Source organism: Sciurus carolinensis, chromosome 3 (genome assembly GCF_902686445.1).
Source record: "Sciurus carolinensis chromosome 3, mSciCar1.2, whole genome shotgun sequence".
NCBI classification, from domain to species: Eukaryota; Metazoa; Chordata; class Mammalia; order Rodentia; family Sciuridae; genus Sciurus; species Sciurus carolinensis.
In genome coordinates this window covers 17,056,536-17,078,151 of record NC_062215.1, presented here as the reverse complement: position 1 = coordinate 17,078,151, position 21,616 = coordinate 17,056,536, and the positions used below count along the sequence as shown (strand labels likewise).

At 52.1% G+C, this 21,616-nt stretch overlaps 1 protein-coding gene and 2 long non-coding RNA genes across 18 annotated transcripts in view; 1 reads left to right on the top strand and 2 right to left on the bottom strand.

The window, feature by feature from the left end:
* The window catches only part of Mapt (microtubule associated protein tau), a 97,322-nt gene that overhangs the window by 26,790 nt on the left and 48,916 nt on the right, over positions 1-21,616 (top strand). The window lies entirely within an intron of this gene.
* On the bottom strand, positions 3,078-6,733 carry LOC124980975 (uncharacterized). 4 transcript variants are annotated; one of them, XR_007107899.1, is made up of 4 exons: positions 6,575-6,733; positions 4,423-4,595; positions 3,482-3,650; positions 3,078-3,305 (listed from the first exon to the last, which is right to left on the bottom strand). It is a non-coding gene; the product is annotated as an uncharacterized LOC124980975 (long non-coding RNA). The 4 variants fall into 4 exon arrangements; XR_007107900.1 differs by having other exon boundaries at positions 3,078-3,254; XR_007107902.1 differs by having other exon boundaries at positions 3,532-3,650.
* LOC124980976 (uncharacterized) lies at positions 15,253-18,535 on the bottom strand. Its single transcript, XR_007107903.1, has 3 exons — positions 18,392-18,535; positions 17,118-17,502; positions 15,253-15,775 (listed from the first exon to the last, which is right to left on the bottom strand). It is a non-coding gene; the product is annotated as an uncharacterized LOC124980976 (long non-coding RNA).

The window sequence follows — 21,616 nt, the reverse complement described above, 5'->3', positions numbered from 1 at the left end:
CTCCAGTGGTGGTAAGCACTCCTGATTCTTTGTATTTCCCTGGGATAACATGTGCATATGTTGCTTTGTAAATAAGAATTAAGTTTGAAATTGGAGTTAAACTGGGGGTAGCGGTGCACACCTGTAGTCCCAGCTATGTGGGAGACTGAGGCAGGATTGCTTGATCCCAGGAGTTCAGGGCCAGCCTGGGTAATATAGCCAGACGTATCTCTTTAAAAAATAAATTAAATTAAAAAAATTTGGAGGGGGGAGTACTGGGAATTGAACTTTATCAGGAGAGCTTTACCCCTGAGCTAAGTCTCCAGCCCTTTTTATTTTTTGAGACAAGGTCTCACTAAATTGTTTTGAGACTCTCTAAGTTGCCTTGAACTTGCAATCCTCCTGCCTCAGCTTCCCAAGTCACTGGGACTATAGGCATGTGCCACTGTGCACAGCTCAAAAGTCTTTAAGTACAACTAAATACAACCCTTGACTGGAGCCTGGGTCAAAGAAAAAGATCCATCTATAAAGGACACTTTGGGACAATTAGAAAAATCAGAGTGTGGCTTACACAGATTGAGCTTCCCTTGTCTGAAATGCTTGGTACCAAAACTACTTTAGACTTAGGAGTATTTCAGATTTGGGAAGATGTGCATAGACTTTGTCAGTCGAAGCTCCCTCATCCAAAATTCTGAAATCCAAAATGTTCTAAAATCTGAGACATTTGGATTATCACATGGGCACTCAGAAAGTTTTAGTTTTTGGAGAATTTCAGGTTGGGGGTGCTCACCCCACCCCGTAGGAGGGTGTGTCAATGGGGATGAGGCTTCCTCAGGGAATGGGCTTGTTGTTTGTAGAGAGGTTTCTCCACCCTCCCTGTCACCTTGCTGACTTCTCCTGGTTCAGCTCTTGGCATAAACATCCCTCCCCCCAGGAAGCTTCTTAGGGATGAGGCACCAGGCTGTCCTTAGCTGATTCTCAAATAGCTCAGGAAAAAATATTTTATAAAAGTATATATATATACAGGCGTATATCTACATATATAAAATTATATATATATACACAGTACAAATGTTGCCAAGTTACAGCCTTGCTGTTGGGGTATATGGTGCTTATTGTCTTTATTTCTGCAACTTTAATGTAGCTTTGAAATTTTTCAAAATGAAAAACGGTGGGAGGCAGATGAATCCGTGCATGCTGGACCATTTCCGTGCTGGAAATAGTATCACTCAATTAGGCAGTTGCAGGCCAGTGGTCCTTCTGTGTCAGGGCTGGGGTAGCCTTGGTGTGACTGTCTTAGGAAGAAGCAAATGTCCAGACTCCAGGGTCCAGGTGCTTTGCTCCACTGACCCGTGTGGTGGGAGGCCCGGAGTCAGCATTCCTGGGGTGCTAATTCAGCACTGTGTTGTTCAGGGCCAAAGTCCGTGCTGGGTGCCTCTGTGGCAGCTGTCTTGGGCGGCTCTGCTGAGTCTAGGCCCTCCTGCACCCTGAGGCCCTGTTGTCATCCCTCCGCCTCTTCCACCATTTCAGGAACCTTGTTTAGATTATTTTTTCCCTTCTATTTCTCTCCTCTCCTCCTCAACTATTTCCCTGTCAGCAGTTAGAAGGCTTAAATAATTAATTCTCCTCTTTGCAACAAAACAAAAATGCCGCCTTCCCTCACTCCCCCTTAGCTCTCTCTTTTTCCCAGTCAGACTTTTTTTTTAAGCCATCTTCAACACTTCTACAACCTCCATTTCCTTCCAATATGGCCACCCATTTCACTGGAACCGAACCAGGTCTCAGCCCTACTCTCCTCCTGTACCCATGTGTATTAGTCAGCACAGCCAGGTTCATATGCAATAACAAACAAGTCCCATGTTCTGATGGCTTCACACATCTAGCTCACTGTCTGCCTCATCTTCCAGCCTTATGGCCACTTAAAAAAAAATTTTTTTTTTAGTTGTAGGTGGACACAATACCTTTATTTTATTTTTATGTGATGCTGAGGATCGAACCCAGGGCCTCATGCATGCTAGGTGAGGCTCTACCACTGAACCACAACCCCAGCCCCTATGGCCATCTTTTAGTCCCTTGAAAACTGTAGTTTTCTATCTTGGGACCTTTTCATATGCTATTCCTTCTGCTTGGAATATTCTTTCCTATCTCCTCCCTTCCACTTTGCAAACTTGTATTCACCCTTTGGGGCTCAGTATAAATATTGCTGCCTCAAGGATGTTTTCTCCAAACCTCAGACTACACAGTACCCATCTCATACTTCTGGGTCTCACTGGCCTTCCCTTATGACCCTTGGCTCACTTGAGTGTCCACTGTCTTCCCCTCCAGCACCTTCACAAGGACAGAAGTGTCTGTGTCACTCAGTGCTATGGGCCTGGTACCTGCACCCTGGATACCTACCTGTACTCCACATTAGAATCACTTGACTCTCTTGGCCCCACCCTGGCCAGCTGAATCTAGATCCCTGGGCTAGAGCCAGACATCAACAGATACACAGTATTTTTAATGCAATGCACAAGTTTGAGGACCACTGACTTGCATTATGCTTTTTCTAATATTTGAAAATTATTTTTCAGTATTTGGGTACTGGAGATTTCACCCAGGGGTGCTTTACCACTGAGCCACATCCCCAGTCCTTTTTATTTTTTATTTTGAGACAGGATTTTGCTAAGGTGCTTGGGGCCTCTCTCAGTTGCTGTGGCTGGCTTTGAACTCCCGGTCCTCCTGCCTCAGCCTCCCGAGTCACTGGGATCACAGGTGTGTGCCACTGTACCTGTCCTCAGTAGCTTTTTTTGAATGAATAAACAAACCCCTGAAAAACCAATCTCCCCAAATGATAGGATGATGAGGACATTTTCCTAGATAACAATGTGTTATTTTCATATTTCATAAAATGTTCTGTTTCGTTTAAACCAAGATCTATTATACATCTTACATGAGGCAGGCCCAGTGCCTGGGGAGGGAGTGGTCATGCCCATTATACAGGTAAGAAAAAGGGACTTCAGGCGAGGAGGCCACAAATAGGCAGTCTGGGATTTCAGAGTTGAGCCAGAATGTGTTGACTTTTCAATTGCAAGTAACAGAAGCCCAAGAAACTGGTTTTGCACACAATTTAATTCATTTAGATTTGAAAAATTCAGGAATAGATATCAGGTACAGCTGGATCCAGTCACTCAGATTATGTCACCAAGAACCTGGAAGGACCCTTCCTTGGCTGCGCTTGCCTCTGAGTCATCTTCCCCCAGCGATGGTAAAAATGGCCACCCTGGGCTCGTGACCTGGTCGGCAGGGATAATAGACACAGAGAACTCAATCGTTGTTAGCTCCACCTGAAAGCCAAAGCAAAACCCCTTTGTTCCGTAACTCACAAGTTAGACCTTCCTTCTTTTCCTGGTTATTTTCCCCACCTGCAGTCCAGTCCCCTAGTTCCCAAGTGTCGGGTGTCGTGGTGATTTCTTCTCCATCACCCGCAATGTGCACGTGTTTATTTAAAATGCAGGATTACCTGGCCATTGTTTTGCTGGTAACTGAGCCCTGAGCACAGCATATCCTCACCATATCGGCCTCTGGCAGGTCGGGGTCTGACACTCTGCGTTCCTGGAGGGGTCTCCGGGTCTGAACACCAAGCCAGCTCTGAGGAGGGGTGCAAAGCCCCACCACGCCCTCACTCGGCCCTGTAGAATATTTTGTTACTGGAAACTATAGGAGAGGGAACTAGGATGGATCCAGGCCCCCAGAGAACAGACCCGCTTTTGGCTTCATCTCAGGGCAGGCTTTGGAGACAAGGTTATCTCCTCGCATCATCAATAAGCAAAGTGGGACTCAGAGTGGTCAGGTCGTTTGCCCACGTCACCCAGCCAGTACATTAAGAACCAGAATTCGGCCAGGTGCTGTGACACACGCCTGTATTTCCAGGCCAGCCTCAGCAACTTGGCAAGACCCTGTCTCAACATGAAAGATAAAAATGGCTGGGGTTGTAGCTCAGTGGCTCGGGGATAGAGTGCGCCTGGGTTCAATCCCCAGTACAAAAAAAAAAAAAAAAAATCAAACCCAAAACTCAGAATTTGAGCCCAGATCTTTTGGCTATAGAGCCTGTGTTTTTTTCTATCACCACAGACCCTATAGATTGTTCAGTTCCCAAGATTGGACTCTTCTGCCCCTGATCCTGCCTCTCATTCCCTGAAGAGGCCAAGGCTGGTCTGAAGTTCCGCTGGCCTGGGCTCCCTCCACATGCACTTATTTTTGCTTCGTCACTGTCGCCCTGTCCCCGCCAGTAGCCCGGGAAGTAGGTCGCGGCTGCAGGGGCCACACGCGCTGGCTGCTGCCCCTGTGTCCAGGGCCAAGCAGGGGCTGACCGGCCAGGAGCACAGCCGCCAGCAGGCCCTGCTCAGATTTCACATCCTGGCCCCAGGAAGCCGTTGCCAACCTTCATGTTCGGAGTCTTACCTTCTAGAATCCTCTGTCACCCTGGCTGCTGTATGAGGTGACGTTTGGAGAAAGGAGTATTGGCAGGACCGGGCACCGGTGGTCTTGGGGAAAGCCCATCTTCATTCTCTTGCAGACCTGTGACTGATGGGCTGGCAGGTTCTCGAAGGGGTTCCCTCTGTCACCAGGTGACACTGTGTGGAACAGTGGCGTCCCCAGTCATTTGACAACCAGAGCTGACCTTTGTTTTAACAGCCCCTTTCTCTGGAGGACTAAATTAGTTTCAGAAATAATCATGGAATGATGTGATTGTAACAGTGGCCAGAAAAGAAATGCAGACAACAAAATTTTTCTCTTACTGAACTCTCGTACATATCATTGCACCAAAATTTTTAAAATAAAAGTTAAATATTATAATACAAAAAAGGAAAAGGGCTGGGGACGTAGCTCATTGGTAGAACATTTTCCTAGCAAGGGAGAAGCCCTGGGTTCCATCCCCAGCACCTCAGGAAAAATAAAGAATAAAAGAAAATAACATGATTTCTTATTAAGTAGTTTTTGTGTCTGAGTTGTGATCTTTTGGTTGCAGTCTGATATGTAATATGTAAATTCTTTTTCATTTGCTAACAAGTGAATTTTCATAAAAGTGAGACAACTGCAAGAGTTGCTACAATTTAACAACTACTGAACCATAGCGCTGATAGACTGTTTTGTTCTTAATTCTTTTTCATGCATAGCTACTTTCTGATTAATTCTGCAAACAATAAAACAATTTTAAAAGAATCCATTTCGGCCTGGCTTGGCAGTACATGCCTGTCATCCTAGTGACTCTGGAGGCTGAGGCAGGAGGATGTCAGTTTAAGGCCAGTGTGATCAACTGCCTCAAAAGAAAATTTTAAAAGGGCGGGGGTATAGCTCAGTGGTAGAGCACCTGCCTGGTATGTGCACGGCTCTGGATTCAGTCCCTAGAACTGGGGGCAAAAAAGTTTGGTTGGACAGTTATCAAGCAGCATTGGCCATTTGGTTAAACATGTGTCCAGCAGGATCCTTGTCACTGTTCTCACTGAGGGCCACCGGCTGGCTAGCGCAGCAGCAGGCAGACACTGGAGCACATTTCCAGGTGGATGCAGAGTCAGCACTTCTTGGAAATACCGCGGACTGAACTGCAGGGGCATCTTGGGCCCCGGGAGGAGCTAGCTTCTTGTCTTCCTTTGCCACGGGCCGGCTGGGAGATTCTGCACATCCCCCCCCCCACCACCACGGGACTGGCACTGAACCCAGGGCCTCCTGCATGCTGGGCAAGTGCTCTGCCCCGAGCTACGTCCTCAGGCCTTCTATCTTTTGAGGCAGGGTCTCACTCAGTTGCCCAGGTTGGCCTTGAACTTGCTATCCTGCCTCGGCCTGCGCAGTCGCTGGGATGGCAGGCCTGGCGGACTGCACACGCCTCTTTGTTGCTGGTCTACAAAGTGGCATCCTCTTTTCCTTACCCGGCCGAAGGTGGACCAGGCTTGAGGCCAGTTTGAGTTTTTCTCCTTTTAGAAGGAGGTTGGGCTGGGGTTGCGGCTCAGTGACCGAGCACTCACCTAGCATGTGTGAGGCCCTGGGTTCGATTCTCAGCAGCACATATAGCTAAATGAAATAAAGGTCCATCAACAACTAAAAAATAATAAAAAAAAAAAAAAAAGGAAGGCCCTCCAATCCTACTGAGTTTAACAACCACGGGCTGCTAATTGAGGAGGCAGAGGGAACTTTCTGTGTAGGTGATCACGGGAGGCTCGGCTCTTCTCTGGCTGGACAGATGCTCTCCACATTCCAGGACAGACCTCCTCGGGGAGGGCTGCTGTATCCAAGAGCCCCTCACTGGAATTTAAAAATCCGTGCGGTGGGGTCTGCCGTTTGGACAGCTAAGGCTGTGCCCAGATTTGTGCCTCCCAAGAGGCTGGCAGCCCCTCCTGGGCAGGGCCTCTGTCTCCTCCTCCAACGCCACCCCCCTGTCCCCTTCCCCTCCTCCACTCGCCCCTCCTCCTTCTCTCAAAGGCTTTGTGCACTTTTCTAAGGAGGGAGGTCTGGCCCGGCCTCTTCACAGCTTCATTATGTAACTTGCCGCTGCTCCTAGTCCAAGGATGGCCCTGGAAAAGTGGTCAGCCATGAGCACACCGCCAGGGTCACTTACCATCCCCACGCTCTTAGAACTCGGAGGCAGCTCAGGGATTTGGACTGTGCAAGAATTAGCAGCTCTGCCCCGGACCCCAGAGCCCAACCTCCAGGATGCCCGTTCTTCCTCTGTTAATTTCCAGCACACAGGGCTGGTCTGTGACGGCTGTGGATCCTTAAGAGCGGTCCCCATGGTGCTGGTGCAGGATTTCAGCTGGCTCCGGCTCCCGTCTTTCTGACCTGAGCTCCTCCCACGTGTCCTCTGTGTCGGCTGGGGCTGGGGCTCAGTGGTAGAGCGCTTGCCTGGCATGTGTGAAGCACTGGGTTCCATTCTCAGCACCATATATAAATAAACAAATAAAGGCCCATTAACAACTAAAAATTGTTTTTAAAAAATAAAAGGTCCTCTGTTTTAACCATCGCCACTTTGACCAGTGGTGTCCCTTTGCCTGTGATGTCCCCTTTGCCTCACAATGGCCTTGCACTGCCTCTGTCCAGCCCAGAGGAGGGGGGATTACCCCCGCCCAGCCTGCCCTGGTCCAAGTCTTCAGTTCAAGTTTACCTCACCAGTCTTCAGGAGCTCCCTCTCCTCACAGCCTCTACAGTGGGTCCCTAGCACCGATTCACACGGAGCTCACAGATTCTGGGCGCCCCAGGCTCCGGCCAGTTGCTCATTTGCTCTCTTTTTCGTGTCCCCTCCCACACCAGACCCCAGAGGGCAGGGAACCTTCCTTCCATCCCTCTGACAGCCTGGCGTCCTGCGTATAGTAGGCAGCATTCCATGAATCAAGTTGGCCGGCGGGTCACTTTGCTCTGAAATGACCCCTGTGTCGCTCACTATTTGCACACGTGCCTCCGTGGCCAGACTGGATATGCCCACGGGCAGGGACCACGTCTGCTCCTTTGTCTGGGTCCCTGGCAGGGGTTGCTGCGTGCCTGCCTCATCATGCCTGCTCCCTGTCCTGACCCACAAGGTCTCCCCAGCCGCCCAGCCAGAGCTGAGCCAGAGGGCCGGCCACTCGCACCACCCTCCCCCTGCATGGCCCACTCTTGCCCTCAGCAGTCCCGGGGCTGCCCGTAGGACTGGAGGGCACATGCGCACATCGTGCGCCCGGCACATGCAGATCAATAATGCATTTTGTGCATAGAAAGCAGCTATCAACTTTATTTATCATGCTGCTGATGTGTTGGAATCAGTCCCCAAATCCACCTCCAAATGTGCTGCAAGTGGCCAGCCCATCACTTCAGAGCCTGCTTTTCTCTGTCCATTAATAATAGATGCTTCCTACACCCCCAGCTTGGCAGCTTTTATTTAAAGTGATCTTCACTGAAGGGACTAATGGATGGGTCTGAATTGGTGCCTTTTAAACGCTGAGCATTGCTCTTCATTAACTGGATCTCTGTGAGCAGGAAAAGGCCCTCCTCCATTGCAACATTACCTGCCCACATGCGGACATCTCCCAAAGCTCCCTCCCGGGTCAGGTCAGTCCCAGGTGTGCCTCTGAACGCCTGCAACCCTCGACTGCCCAAGCCACACTCGCCGCCCAGGTACACCGGCCTGCGTGCCTGGGTTGTATAGCATGGGTGACGGCAGGAGGCGCGTCCCTTGCCGTCTCGCCCCGCCTGGGGGAGGATGTTTCCCCCACCCAGTCCGTGGTCCAGAGTGAAGAGGAGCCTCTCCTGGTGTGCGGATGTGCTCGTGCTACGAGAGCTGCGCCCCCAGTTCCCTCCTCCCTCCAGCCCCAGCCCACATCCACTCCTCCTTTGTGCCCACTGTCGAGGCCGTGGAAGGACGAGAGCTGCGAAGGGACAGGAGGGAAGAGCGGGCCCTGCAGGCATGGAGAGAAGGGGTGGCTGTCGTCCTGGGCCCTCCGTGAACACAACCAGACAGAGCAGGCACTGGGGGCTGCTGGGACCCTTAGCTTGAGTGTGGAGAAAGGGAGGCGCCGCTGAGAAGTGCAAAGTGCCCTGGAGATAGACGTGCGGGTTGCCAGCCTGGCTCTGCTCTTCACCTGGTGAGATGGAGCCCTAGCTGCCACGCAGGCTGGAGACTGGCCTCGGAGACAGAGTATAAAGGGCCCAGGGCCGCTCTCCGTGCCTGCCCCACGGCAGATGCACCTCTTCTTGCCTTCTGCCCCCTCAGAGTTCAGGTTGTCATTGAAGCGCTAGCCCACGTGCTTTGAGCAGAGCTCTCTATTTGCTACTGTAGCAAATCACCACAAATTTAATGACTTAGACCAGTTCTGGAGGTCAGAAATCTGGAGTGGCCCACACTGGCTCAGGTCAGAGTTGGCAAGCCTGCATTCCTTGCTGGAGGGTACAGGGCAGAACCGGCTCTCTGGCCCCCTCCAGTATTAAACCTTGGCCCACAGCCCCTTCCATCTGCAAAGCTCGCTATCACTGTCAGTCTTTCTCACTGTGACCCTCTCTGAGCCAATCTCCACCCTGCTGCAAGTTTAAAGTCCCTCATCATCACATCAGGCTGCCCTGTCACCCAGGGTGAGCTCCCTGTCTGCATCGGCGACGGGCGAGCACCCAGTTTCACCCACAGCCCAGCTCCCTTCTCCGTGCCGAGCAGCACGTTCACAGTTCTGGGGATTCGGCCAGGGACCTCTTAAGAGGCCTGTTCTGCCTGCTACCTCACATGCAGATGCCTGCGTTTGCTCAATAGGAGACTGAATGAATGATTCATCTCTTAAAACAGACCTGGAAGAAGTAGAAGTATCTACCTTAGGATGCAAATTAGGATCTGGCAATATCCTTGCTCTTACTGTCTAATCCGATTTTCCTAATTAGCTCATTTAGTAGCTCATTTAGTAGCATCTCACCACATTCTTTATGTTTTCACCTAAAACAAGCCTTTGGAGCACTGGCTTGAGGAGTCGGGACACTCTTTGTCCCTTGGATGTTGCTTATTCATCAATATTTTGTGACTCCCAGGAAAAATGACTGTGCTCTTTCATTGTAAGTGGTTTTTACAAAGGGGTTTCTGATTCTGCTGGTTTTGTTTTAGTTCTGGGGATTGAACCCACACATGCTTGTAGGCAAGTGCTCTACCACTGAGCCACACCCCCAGGCCTTTTTATTTTACTTTGAGACAGGGTCTCACTAAGTTGCCCAGGCTGGCCTCGAACTTGTGGTCCTCCTGCCTCAGCCTCCCAAGGAGCTGGATTACAGGCGTGCGCCCCAGCACCCGTCTCCTCTGCTCATTGTTTCCACTGAGGAATTGAAGTGTGAGTGGCAGGCCCTTAACCTGATCATGTGATCAGACTCGACCCTGACCTTCGAGGACCAAGGCACAGAGCAGGCACCCCACTCCCCGAATGCCCCTGGGCCACGTCTGAGCAGGGCCTGGACTTTGTGCATGGGCTGCGTGGACAGGGGTCTCTCTTGACCTGACGTGTTCTCTCTGAGCACGCTACACATTCTGGCATTCTGTTTTCCTTCCAGGGACAGAGGTGACTCAATTCACTTCATCATATTTTTTGTCACCACGGTATGGCTAGAAGGAATCAGATCATTTTCTTCTCTTTAGAAGCACAGTTGCAATGCCCTAGAATTGTGCTGGGGTCCCAAAGAGAACAGAGAGTAGTAAAAATCTATTGAAAGGGACAAAGATGGGCTGGGCATGTAGCTCAGGTGGTAGAGTGCTTGCCTCGCAAGCTCAAGGCCCTGGGTTCAAATCCCCAGCACCGCAAAAAAAAAAAAAAGACAAAGACTAGGAGTAGCTACAAGCTTTCTGCTTTTATGGCTTAGAGGTTGTATTTTCTAAGAAAACAGAGGGCGTTTTACCTGCAGTACCAAGCACGTTGCTCAGGTGTTGTAGGCCCCAGTGGTTTTCAGCCTTGCTCTGAGTCTCCTTAGTACAGGAGACGTGTCCTCCTGGCTTGGATGTGACTTCCAGTCTTACTTCTGACTAGCTGTGTGACCCTAGGCAAGTTACTTCACCTCTCTGCTCCAATGACCTCATATGTGAACTGGGAATTCAGGACACAATCTCCCCCTGCAACTCCTGCATCACGGAAGAGCAAATACTCTCTCCAATGGGTGTCAGGGTTCAGTTGTAATCCCAGAAGCTGGAGTGGCCCATGCAAGGGAAAGCTTCTAGAAGCAGGGGCTGCTTTGACAAAGCCTGAGACTTGCAATGGCAGCACACACAAAGGCCTGAGAATGAGACAGAAGGTCACACAGGACCCCCAGCGTGTCACTGACAGGGTGTGAAGTAGCATTTCTTTCTTTCATTGATTCCTTCATTCATCCACCACTCACGAAACATCCTCCCCATGCCAAGCACCTAGTACACCAGGTAGAGTTGCTTACATGGTTTAAAAGGACACACAGGAGTCCCCTCCCCTGGGCTGGGGATATAGCTCAGTTGATAGAGTCCTTGCCTTGCATGCACAAGGCCCTGGGTTCAATCCCCAGCACACACACAAAAAAAGGAGTCTCCTCTTCAAGGTACTCACCTTCTGGTGGGCAACCAGTGGGAACAATCCATGGGAACATGATGCGACCAGCACAAGAGTAAAGATCAAGCTGGGCACGGTGGCACACGTCTGCGTGCCTCGGGAGGCTGAGGCAGGAGGATCATGAGTTTAAAGCCAGCCTCAGCAAAAGGGAGGAGCTAAGCAACTCAGTGTCTCTAAATAAAATACAAAATAGGGCTGGGGATGTGGCTCAGTGGTTGAGTGTCCCTGGGTTCAATCCCCAGTACCCCTGTCCCGCCCCCAAAATGAGTAAAGACCAGCCAGGAGTCAAGTGCAGGAGGTAGGAGGTCCTGGAGGTCAGGAATTCCTGCCCAGGTCTCTGGACTCTTTCCAGCCTGAGCCTCCAGAGGAGGTGGGATCAGGGTCATGTGGTATGCACGGTGATCTCTTTGGAAATGAGCGTGCAGACCCCTGAAGTGCGCACCTGAGTGTCCTCTGCACTCCCCGGGAGGTGACACGGTGAATACTGCCTGGGCCTTGGCATTGAGGGGCCCACCCGAAACAGACCTCCATCTCCTCAGACACCAGCTTCCCCGCTGAGCACATTTTGTTCTGGTTTGTGTTTGTTTGTTTTTGCAGTACTGGGGATGGAACCCTGGGGGGGCTCTATCACTGAGCTACATCCCAGCCTTTTCATTTTTTTTTTTTATTTTGAGGCAGGGCCTCACTAAATTGTGGTTTCACTAAATTGCTGAGGCTGGCCTTGAAATTGCAATCCTCCTGCCTCAGCCTCCTGAGTTGCTGGAATTACAGGTGCGCACCGCTGTGCCTGGCCCCAGCTCTGTTTTAACAGGTTAACTCAGGACTTGACATTGTGTATCTCCCCTGCTGGTCTCGCCTGCTAGACTATGAGGGCGCATCTCCTGGGAAGGTGCCCTTTGTCCTGGAGTCTTCCTGGTGCTCCTCTGCTCCCTGATGGGCCACAGCCCCACATTCTGCCTCAGCCTTGTTCCTTAAGATTGCCACCCAGGGCCTGTGTTCTCCAAAAAAGCTCATAGGTTTGTACAAGGCACCCAGAATCCACCTTTGCGGTTTGTTTCAACACAGATGAACTTTCCCCAGAGACTGGTTTGAGCCAAAGCCAGATTGGCAAGCAGAGGAATTTGTGTAGAAGCCATTCCTTGGTGTGAATTGCTTTCCTCATGACGGGGCCGGAGGGCTCCTGCTGGAGAGCAGGAGGCTGGAAGCTGAGACCGGCCCGTGCCGTCCTGTGGGCCAGCTGGGACCTGCAGCTCCTGCCCCGGTTGGAAGGACATCTGAATTTTTAGACTTAGTCACAGAAAATAAATGTAATGCTGAGCCTCCTTTTCAATTCTTTAAAGCCACATGTATCGAGATGATAATTTCCACATGCCTTAAAATCCCCATTAAGTTACGATTCAATCACATCTGTGAATAAAAAAGAAATACTTCCTGGCCTTAGGCAGTTCAGTCAAGGTTAAAAAAATAAGCATCAAGCAAAAAATTATATAATAACTTAATGATCATCAGTACCAACACTTGAAAAGACAAGTACAGAGTACTCTAAAGGCATAAAACAAGAAGTTTGGATCAGTTTTACTCATATTATGGGTTGTTTTTTTTTCCATAAGATTTAGGTGAATAGAAGTTACTGCTTCCAAGACAACAAGATGACGCAATCTCACCTGGCACTGGCATCGATCACCAAGTCCAAACTCTGATGCTGCACCTTACTGTGATATTCCAGATAGCAAATGATTTATTTCTACCTTTAAATGCTATTAACATCATTCACAAATAGCTTGGTGAGATTTTTTTTCTTCTTTTGATTTGTTCCTTTTAGATATACACGACATTAGAGTGCATTTTGACATTATAAATACATGGAATATAACTTCCCATTCTTGTGGAGTGACACTGGTTGTGTCTTCATATATGAGCAAGGAAAGTGACGTCTGAGTCATTCTGCGGTCTTTCCTATTCCCATCCCCCCATTCCCTTCATTCCAAACCCCCCCCCCCAAAAAAAAAGTTACACTTCAGTGGTTTTAGTATTCTTGCCTGATTTGGGTAGTCACTCCTGTGACACCTGGAAGACCCAGGAGCCTCTCGGACACGAGGATAGGGACAGAGCCTGGGTCAGATTCACGTTTTCTTGTCTCCCTCTTGATGAGTGGCAGGCATGCACGCATGCGCACGCACACCGCCACCCCGAGTGAGGCGACCATCATTTTTCCAGGTAGAAATTCATTGTTCCGCTGATACTCTTGCCGGCTTTTTCTGTATTGTGTTTATTGCTTTTCACCAGATCGTAAATATTGTACAGGTTCTTAAAATGAGGCAAAAACAGAGCCACTGACAAGGGAAAGTCCCAGTGGCACGTCCCTTCCCAGACATCCAGCCGGGAGGATGTTCGGCCGACCTCCTCGAGGGATTTCAGTCTGCGCACGGACACAGCTGCATTCGTCTCTTGTTTATAAATGTCCCTTCATGCCCGTTTTTATCACCCCCAGGTTCTCTGGTGGATGCAGGGGCCTCTGCAGCCAGTGTGTGTGCTCCTCCCGCGTCCCTCTCACAAGCAGTTGGCTTCACGCAGGGTGCACCAGGACGGGGTTTGGCCCTGTCCCCAGGCCGTCACGGGACCAGGGGATGATCTCACAGGGTCTGCCATCTGCCCTGCCTGGCCGGAGGCTGCATCGGGAGGGCCAAGGGGGCACCACGTGTCCTGGGTATTTTCAAACAAGAGCCCTTAGAGAGAGCTGTGGATTCTCACAGTCTTTCTTTTGCTTCCGGGTGTTTCTTCCTGGGTGGGCTCCCAATTCTAGAACCAACCCCAGGCACCTCCCCAGGAGCAGCCTGGGCAGAGCATCAATATAATGCAAACTAGGCAGAGCCGACCAGGATCTGGGTTGGGGTGGGGAGTCCTGGCCCTGAGAACCCATGTAGTCCCAATGTATGAACAGATCACAGAAAGGCTTGACTGAACTAACAAAGGATAAGGTTTTAATGGTAATAACCGTCACCGGCACTTACAGAGCTTGACATGTATGAATGCACCTCGTCGCCAGCTTTATGGACGAGACCCTCGAGGCTCTGCATGGTTGTGTGACTTGCCCAGGGCTGCACAGCGAACACAGTGGACCCGGGCACCCTGGCCGGAGTGTGCCCTGCACTGCCCAGAGCTCTGGGCTCCATACCACCACACAGCAGGTGACAGAGGGCGGGGCCCTCTGTCAGCGAGAGGATTCGAGAACCCGTGCTTGACTCCATTTCTTCAGCGTGTGCAGCAGACACCATTTATTTTCCATCCTTCCAAGACCACGCTGAGCTCAGGTCACTCATTACCGAGAGACAACTGCTGATTAGCGATGGACTCCCGCCACCCTCGTGCCCTCCGCATCTTTCAGGGTATGTCCTCAGACTCCAGAAATAGAAATGGAGCCATCTCAAAAAACTACCACTTTCCTTCCGAATGCTCTCCCAGCCCGCTCCGTCTTCCCTATTGTCCCCATCTAATGAAATGTCATGGCTAAAAGATCCCATTCGGGGCTGTCCCCTGTGACCTTTCAAACTCCTACCTCCCCCTGCTTCTGGGCAGGTTCCCAGCACACTGAGACTCTGGCATGGAAAGTTCCAGGCCCTCTGTGCCCCCACCCTCCAAATCGCCTGCGAGTCCTCCCTGTGCTTGCCGCCACGCTAGGCACCGCCAGGAAGGAGGGAGCAGCGGGGGACCCTGGCTCTGCTGATGCCTTCCCAGAAGTCCCTGGCTTCCTGTCCTCTCCAGGTAGCCTCCCGTGTGCCCCTGCTGTCAGGTCCCCTGCGCTGGGGCAGAAGCTACAGACGCGCTCCTGCCTGCCCAGGAGTCCTGCTTGGGGTTCACCCTCTTGTCTTTCCAAGTCTTCTCCTTGCTCACCTGGCTCAGATGGTGGCCTGTCCGTCCAGACGGTTACTGAAGTGCTGTCTCACCGGCATTTTCTCACTGACCCCCACAGCCACCCTGTGAGACAGGTGTGGCTTCATCCCCAAGTAACTGACGAAGAATCTGTTGTTCAGAGAGGGCAAACGACTGGTCCAGCATTGCCCAGCTAATGAGAGGCCCCGGCTGACAAAGCCAGGGCTTTGGACTCCACTGCAGGTGTCCCGTCCACCCAAGTCCACAGAGAGGTCTGAGAGGGAACGAGGATCAGTCAGGAAGCTTAGGGGACGATGCCTGCCCCCCAGAAGCCGAGGGCTGGGCCAGCTGCTGGGCCGGCTCTGCCGTCTCCAGGAGGAGACAGGTGGGGGTGGAGCAGCCACTCCCTGCACCCCGGCGAAGATCAAGGATGGCGATCAGACGCTGAGGCCTACCTTCAGGGAGAGCCCCTGCACCAGGGGGCCAGAAGGAGGGTGCAGGGTGCCTCCCCTGCCCCATGCCATCTCCACAAGCACCTCAGGAAGGGACAGCCCAGAGCTGTTACCAGTCCCTATAGTGGCTGATGGAGGAGCAGGTGCTCCCAGGTACCCATCATGCTCTTTGGCAACTGGCCCCATGGTGTCTCTGAGAGGCCCGAGGCACTGCCAAGGCCAGAGCCTGCCTGTGAGGAGACCCCTTCATCATCAGAGAACCCCTGCATCTTCGTGTCCCCACAGGGCCCCGCAGACCCACAGGCAGTGGGTCTCACCTTCCAGGCTGAACTTCAGCAAATGACCACACACCAGACTCTCTCCCCAGCTCTGCCACTGCCTCTGGTCCACTTCAGGTCCTGCAGCTGTTCTGTGCCTCAGTTCCTTCACCTGCAAAATGGAGCTAAGATGAGCTAACGTACTGTTGGGAGGCTCCTCCCACCTTAGGGCTTCCAGTGGTCTTTGTGGGTCACTGAAGCCTCAAAGTCTCCAAAGACTGACCACCCAGCATCAAACTGAAGGCTAGCGCTGTAGACCCAAAGCCACATCCATCCTCCGTTTCTGAGGCAGCTGAGCTTCAGTGCATAAAATGGGGATAATAACATTCCCTGCTTCACACAGGAGGCTGTGCAGATTCAAGATTAAAGATATGCACAGTCTAGCACAGAGGTGCACGCCTGTAATCCCAGTGGCTCTGCAGGCTGAGGCAAGAAGATCATGAGTTCAAAGCCAGCCTCAGCAACTTAGTGAGGTGCTGAGCAACTCAGTGAGAACTTGGCTCTAAATAAAATACAAAAATTAAAGGGCTGGGGATGTGACTCGGTGTTTACTGACCCTGGGTTCAATCCTTGCTACCATAAAAAAAAAAAGATAAAAATATGCAAACAGTGCCTGACTCTAGGAATATTTACTCATACTAGGTGCAGTGGTACACACCTGTAATCCCAGTGACTTGGGAGGCCAAGGCAGGAGGATTACGAGTTTGAGGCCAACCTCAGCAACTTGGCAAGACCCTGTCTCTAAATAAAAAATAGAAAAGACTGCAGATGTAGCTCAGTGGTAAAGCACCCGTAAGTTCTATCCCCAGTACCAAACACATACACACACCAAAAAAAAAAGTTTTGAAAACAGAAAAGGAATATTTACTCTTGTTATTTAGAGATGAGTATGCATGGCTTAAAAAGGAGAGACTTTAAAAACCACCCTTCCCAGCAGATTTAGCTGCACTGTCTTGGTCTGTGGACCATTTGCAGCCTGTTAGAGCTGTGGAGCAGACGCCCCACCACACGCACTCCGGTGACAAAGACACTCAAAATTATGCCGGTAGGAATCAGCCAGAACACAACACCGTCTCTACCCTGCCCTTCTCTCAAAGTCTAACAGTGATTTGCTCAGGAAAACCAATTTTTTGCTGTTTTTGTTTTGTTATTTTGGTTTTTGGCTTTGACATCAGGGGATGTTCCCTCTTTGGGGCTCTGAGTTCAGGGGGCTCCTTTGAGGTAGATGAAGTGGTAACCAGGGATGTTGGCGGCCACTGAGCTGGACAGAGGCTCAGCAGCCGCTGAGCTGGACTTATCCCAAGGGGACTGAAGGGAAAGCTCCTGGTGTTCTGGAAACCCAGGCCACCGCAGCGTGACAGATTTTGCAAACACTGCTCGGTGAGTCCTGTAGTTACAAAGGAGAGCGACTTTTAGTTAAAACAAACAAACAAAAACCAGAAACGTGGACTTACAACCAGAATTGCCTCTCGGATGCAATCTGCAGAGCCTGCAGCGGGGTGGACGCTGGCCAACGGATGCCGGCCTGATACTGGGAGCACAGCCTTCCAGAAAGGGCCTCACTCATGCCCCCAGGCCCTCCTGGATGGCTCCCTTGGACGGAGGCCCAGAATTATTCCAGTCTCTCCTCACCAGCGTCTTTCCTCTCTGTGGGCTCCTTATCTTCTCTCCATTGGATCCGGCAGTTTTGCTTGAAATCTGGATCTGTATTATTATTTGGTTCTAGAACATTCTGTGATAAGCTGCGCTGTGATGTGACCACAAGCTCCTCTGAGGTTGACAGTGTGCTCCCTGCAGCCTCGTCAGTGCCTCCTCTGCTTGCCTAGGGCTGGGTGTCCCCTGTGAGGGGTGGGAGAGGAGGGGGACATGAAGGGGGCGGATCTCGCAGTCTGGACATTGCTGACCAACTGTCACCCACTATTACTGAGACAGAGGAGCGTCTGTGGCATCAGAGTTGCCGGGCCCCAGCTGATGGGGGTCATTTAAGTCCTGGAGGCTCTTTCCTAGGTTACAGTTGGTTCCCTGCGTGCTGAGTGGAGGGTTTCCTCAAGACCTGCTGCTCCCAGCAGCTCGGGAGGCTGAGGCAGGAGGATCATAGGTTCAAAGCCAGCCTCAGCAACTCAGTGAGACCCTGTCTCTAAATAAAATATTTTAAAAAGGGTTGGGGGTGTTGGGGTTGTGACTCAGTGGTAGAGCGCTTGCCTAGCATGTGTGAGGCACTGGGTTAGATTCTCAGCACCACTTATAAATAAATAAAATTAATTAAAAAAAAAAAAGGGCTGGTGGGTGATATGGCTCAGGTGGTAGAGTGCTTGCCTTGCAAGCACAAGGCCCTGGGTTCAATCCCCAGCCCCTGAAAAAAGAAAAAAAAAAAGGGCTGGGGATGTGGCTCAATGGTTAAAGGTGTAAGAAAAAAAAAAACAAAAAACCTGCTGCTGTTCGGGGGACTAGGATGCCCACCCACCACCCCTTCACCAGGCGTGTATCATGGCCATAAGCATGAGTGGAAATGCCAGAAGAAAGTTCTCGAAGAGAACCAGAGCTTTAGTCTGGTCAAGCCTATGTCCTGAGCAATAATTTCTTCTCTCCTGAGAGAGATCCTCTCTGAAGCCCCCTTAGCTGTCATCAGTCGCTGCCTGAAATAATCACCCTCTCATCACTTGGTTTAATAAGTCACTTCCCAGCCTGCCTGGCTCCATTATATGCTGTGTGACCTCCAGCAACTCACCCAATCTTTCTGTGCCAGTTTCCAAATCTGCCAAAGTAGGCAGCATAACCAGCTGTTGTGGAATTAAATGAGCCGATACCTGGAAACGCCTGAAACGTGGTTGCTATCACTATGCCCTGGTTCCCACCCCAGGGCACGGGCCAATTCATGGGAGAGCAGGAAAAGCGATCAGCCGAGGAAAGATGGGGTGCGGAGGCCAAAAGCAAACTGTGCGAGCGAAGCCGGTTTCGCGATATTGGGGATTCTAGGTTTCTCTCTCCGTGGTTTTCGGTTCTCTGCAGATCCCTACTGAGAGTTTTGGTTTTTATTATTTTTTTAAAATAGCTTGACGGAGATCGAATTCACAGGCCCGAGAGCGGTTCTTTTAACGTGTCTTCGGGGCGCTCACAACGCAGCGCAGCCGGGTCATCTCCCTGCGGGCTCAGGTGCCGGGTTCGCTGAGTCACGGCGCCGGTCCCTCCTCGCGGCCCCGCCGGGCGGCGGGCGCCCCCTAGTGTGCGCCGGGCACGCGCCACCCGGGCGGCTCCCCGGGACCCGCTCTCGGAGTCGTGGCCTTGGGACCAGGACGCTGGGCCCCGGGTCTGGAGCCTGGATGGCACCGCAGTGCGCCCAGCTGGGGCCGAGGTGAGCGAAGGGCGGAGACCAGCTCTTGCCTCGGGTTCTCCCTTAACCCCCGCACCCCGACTCCATCCGAGACTGGGTCATGACCTCCAGCTCCCCTTTTAAGAAGGTGATGAGCCTTTGAAAAGATCCCCGTGTGAGTTCAGACCCTGCTCTGATTAGCTGTGTGACCTTAAACCCGTTACTGAACCTCTCTGAGTCTAACTTTCTCCTGTAAAAAGTGAAGCAATGATTTCTTCTGGAGAGATCCTCTCTGAAGCCCCCTCGGAATGGCTTCTCCTCAGGGCTCCAGTAAGCAGACGCTGTTAATCCAGCTGCCCACGGGGAGTGCTCCCCAAGAACAGAATGCGCTCTGGAGAGTGTGCTCTCTAGAACTGAAGGACTGTTCACCTACCCATTTTGCTCTGATAAGAGTGAGGATCGGGAGGCAGGTAGGGGAAGGCCATTTGGTCTTCATCTCTGACAGACCTCAGCCCCCCGGAGGTTTAGGTTTCCGTGGGGGGGGGGGGGTCTGTGCAGGAGCAAAGGCTGGGGCTTTCACTCAGGAACCTCAGGAAGCTCTCCCTGGGGAGCACCTAATTGGCTTTTGTAGAGGGAACCTCTGGGGAGCAGAGGGGAGGCCCTAGGGGTTGGCACAGGGGAGGTCTGCGGTGTGTGGGGGGTGGGGCCGCAGAGTCAGGGACTGTGGCCTGGGCAGGTCACTGGCCCTGGGGTCCTTTATCTGTTTGGGAATCCCACCCTGCCCGGCTACCCTGCTCCTCAGGAACCTGGATGCACTGTCATGCAAAATGCCTAGGAAAACAGCAAACCTGTTCCAGATCAGAATCAGGGTCACCATTTGTACTCCAGAATCACCTTTGTGGGGGGACCAGGCGTCTGGGGGTCCCTCATCCCCCACCCTGACACTGGATGGCCGAGCTGGGTGACCGATTGGCTGCACAGAACACCTGGACTCTGCTGAGCAGTTTGCTGGTCTTTCAGCCTGGGAAGGGAGCCAGGGTCTCCGCTGCACGACTCTTGCCTCTGAGGGTCTGGAGGCCTGGGGGGGCCCTGCCTCGCCAACATGAGGAAGAAGTTGAAGGTTGTCTGGGGCCCCTGCCTGTCTCCTTCCTCCCCAACCTTCCCTCTTTTGGCCTCACACCTTTTCCCTCCAACCCCTTTCCATGCTTCCCTGGGGGGGGGCGGTCACAATAGAAAGTTCCAGGTCATCTAGTTCTCAGTCAGCTGTGGGCGTCCACCCATGGATAACGGATGAACAGATGTGGGAGGCAGGCGCAGCGGTGCACACTGTAATCCCAGCCACCCCGGAGGTGTGGTCCCATGCTCCAGGCTAGCCTCAGCCACCTATCAGGGCCCTAGGTGACATGGCCAGACGTTGTCCCAAAATAAAAAATAAAAAGGGCTGGGGATGTGGCTCAGTGGTAAAGCACCCCTGGGTTCAATCCCTGTTACCAAATAAACACACACACACGCCGGCGGTAAATCCATACAGTGGCTGAAATAGTGCCCCACGTTCCACCTGGGTGAGTCCTGAAAACGCACACTCAGTGCAGGAAGCCAGTCACACAAGGCCATACTGTATTGTTTCATTTATATGAAATGCCCAGAAGAGCCCAGTTCACTTTAAAATGATCACCAACGATTCATTTTGCCTCAACCACAGAAAGTTCAAAAGGAGAGAAAGACACCGAGTCTCTGCTTGGTCCAGCACTCGGCTGGGTGTCGCCCTGCAGGCTGGGGCCCAGCCGGCCCTCTCCGAGGCCTCAGGTTAGCTGCAGAACGTGGGGGACAGGATCCGGGATCCTGGGTCTCGTTCCTCTTGTCAGGAGGCACTCCTTCTCCAAGGGTCCCTAAAATAGGACCCATTTTATTTCCCAAGTGTAACTCAACTTTTGTGCCCACCCACCTCCTCTCTGCCTGGCAATGGGAAGCAGGATATCAGGGAGACCAGGGGAGTGAGGAAGGCGGGCGAGGAAGCCGGCTTTGGTGTGCCTGTTCCTGGGTCTGTGTTATACTGAGGTCGCAGGGATGTGGGGGGAGGTGACCGCCTGGTCTGGCCTTGCCTAGGTCTTTCCAGAGCACCGTCCTGGCCTGAGTCTCGGGCCCAGCAGGCCGGGCGGTGCCAGCTGTTGGTTGGTTCTGGCCTGTGCCGGTTCATTCCCCAGGACCTGTCCGCCTTTGGCTCTGAGGAGGGCAGCAGCAGTCGGGTGGGGTGGTAAGGCAGGCGGCAGGGCCCGTGTGCAGACCCTGGGCAGGATGCCAGGGTCCCCTGCCTGCCCCCTGGACCTGGACCAGAGACCTGCTGTCCTGTCACTGGCCCCCAGGCTCCTAAGCAGGGGACATAGGCCCAGTGAACCCACTTAGAATAAAACACTGGTGTAGGAAGAGCGGGTGACATTGGTGTAGGGGTCACGGGTGACATTCAGGGGATGAAAACCTAATGACCAGAGAAGCCACTGCTCTCTAGTCTCGGGCTGCGGAGTGTGAGCCCTGGCTCTGCTCCCCCTGCACCCCAGAGCTGTGCCCCAGCGTCCCAGACAGGAAGTCGGGGAACTGCGTGTGTCCAGGATGGAAGGATGTGGTGAGGGGCAGCCCAGGGTCCCT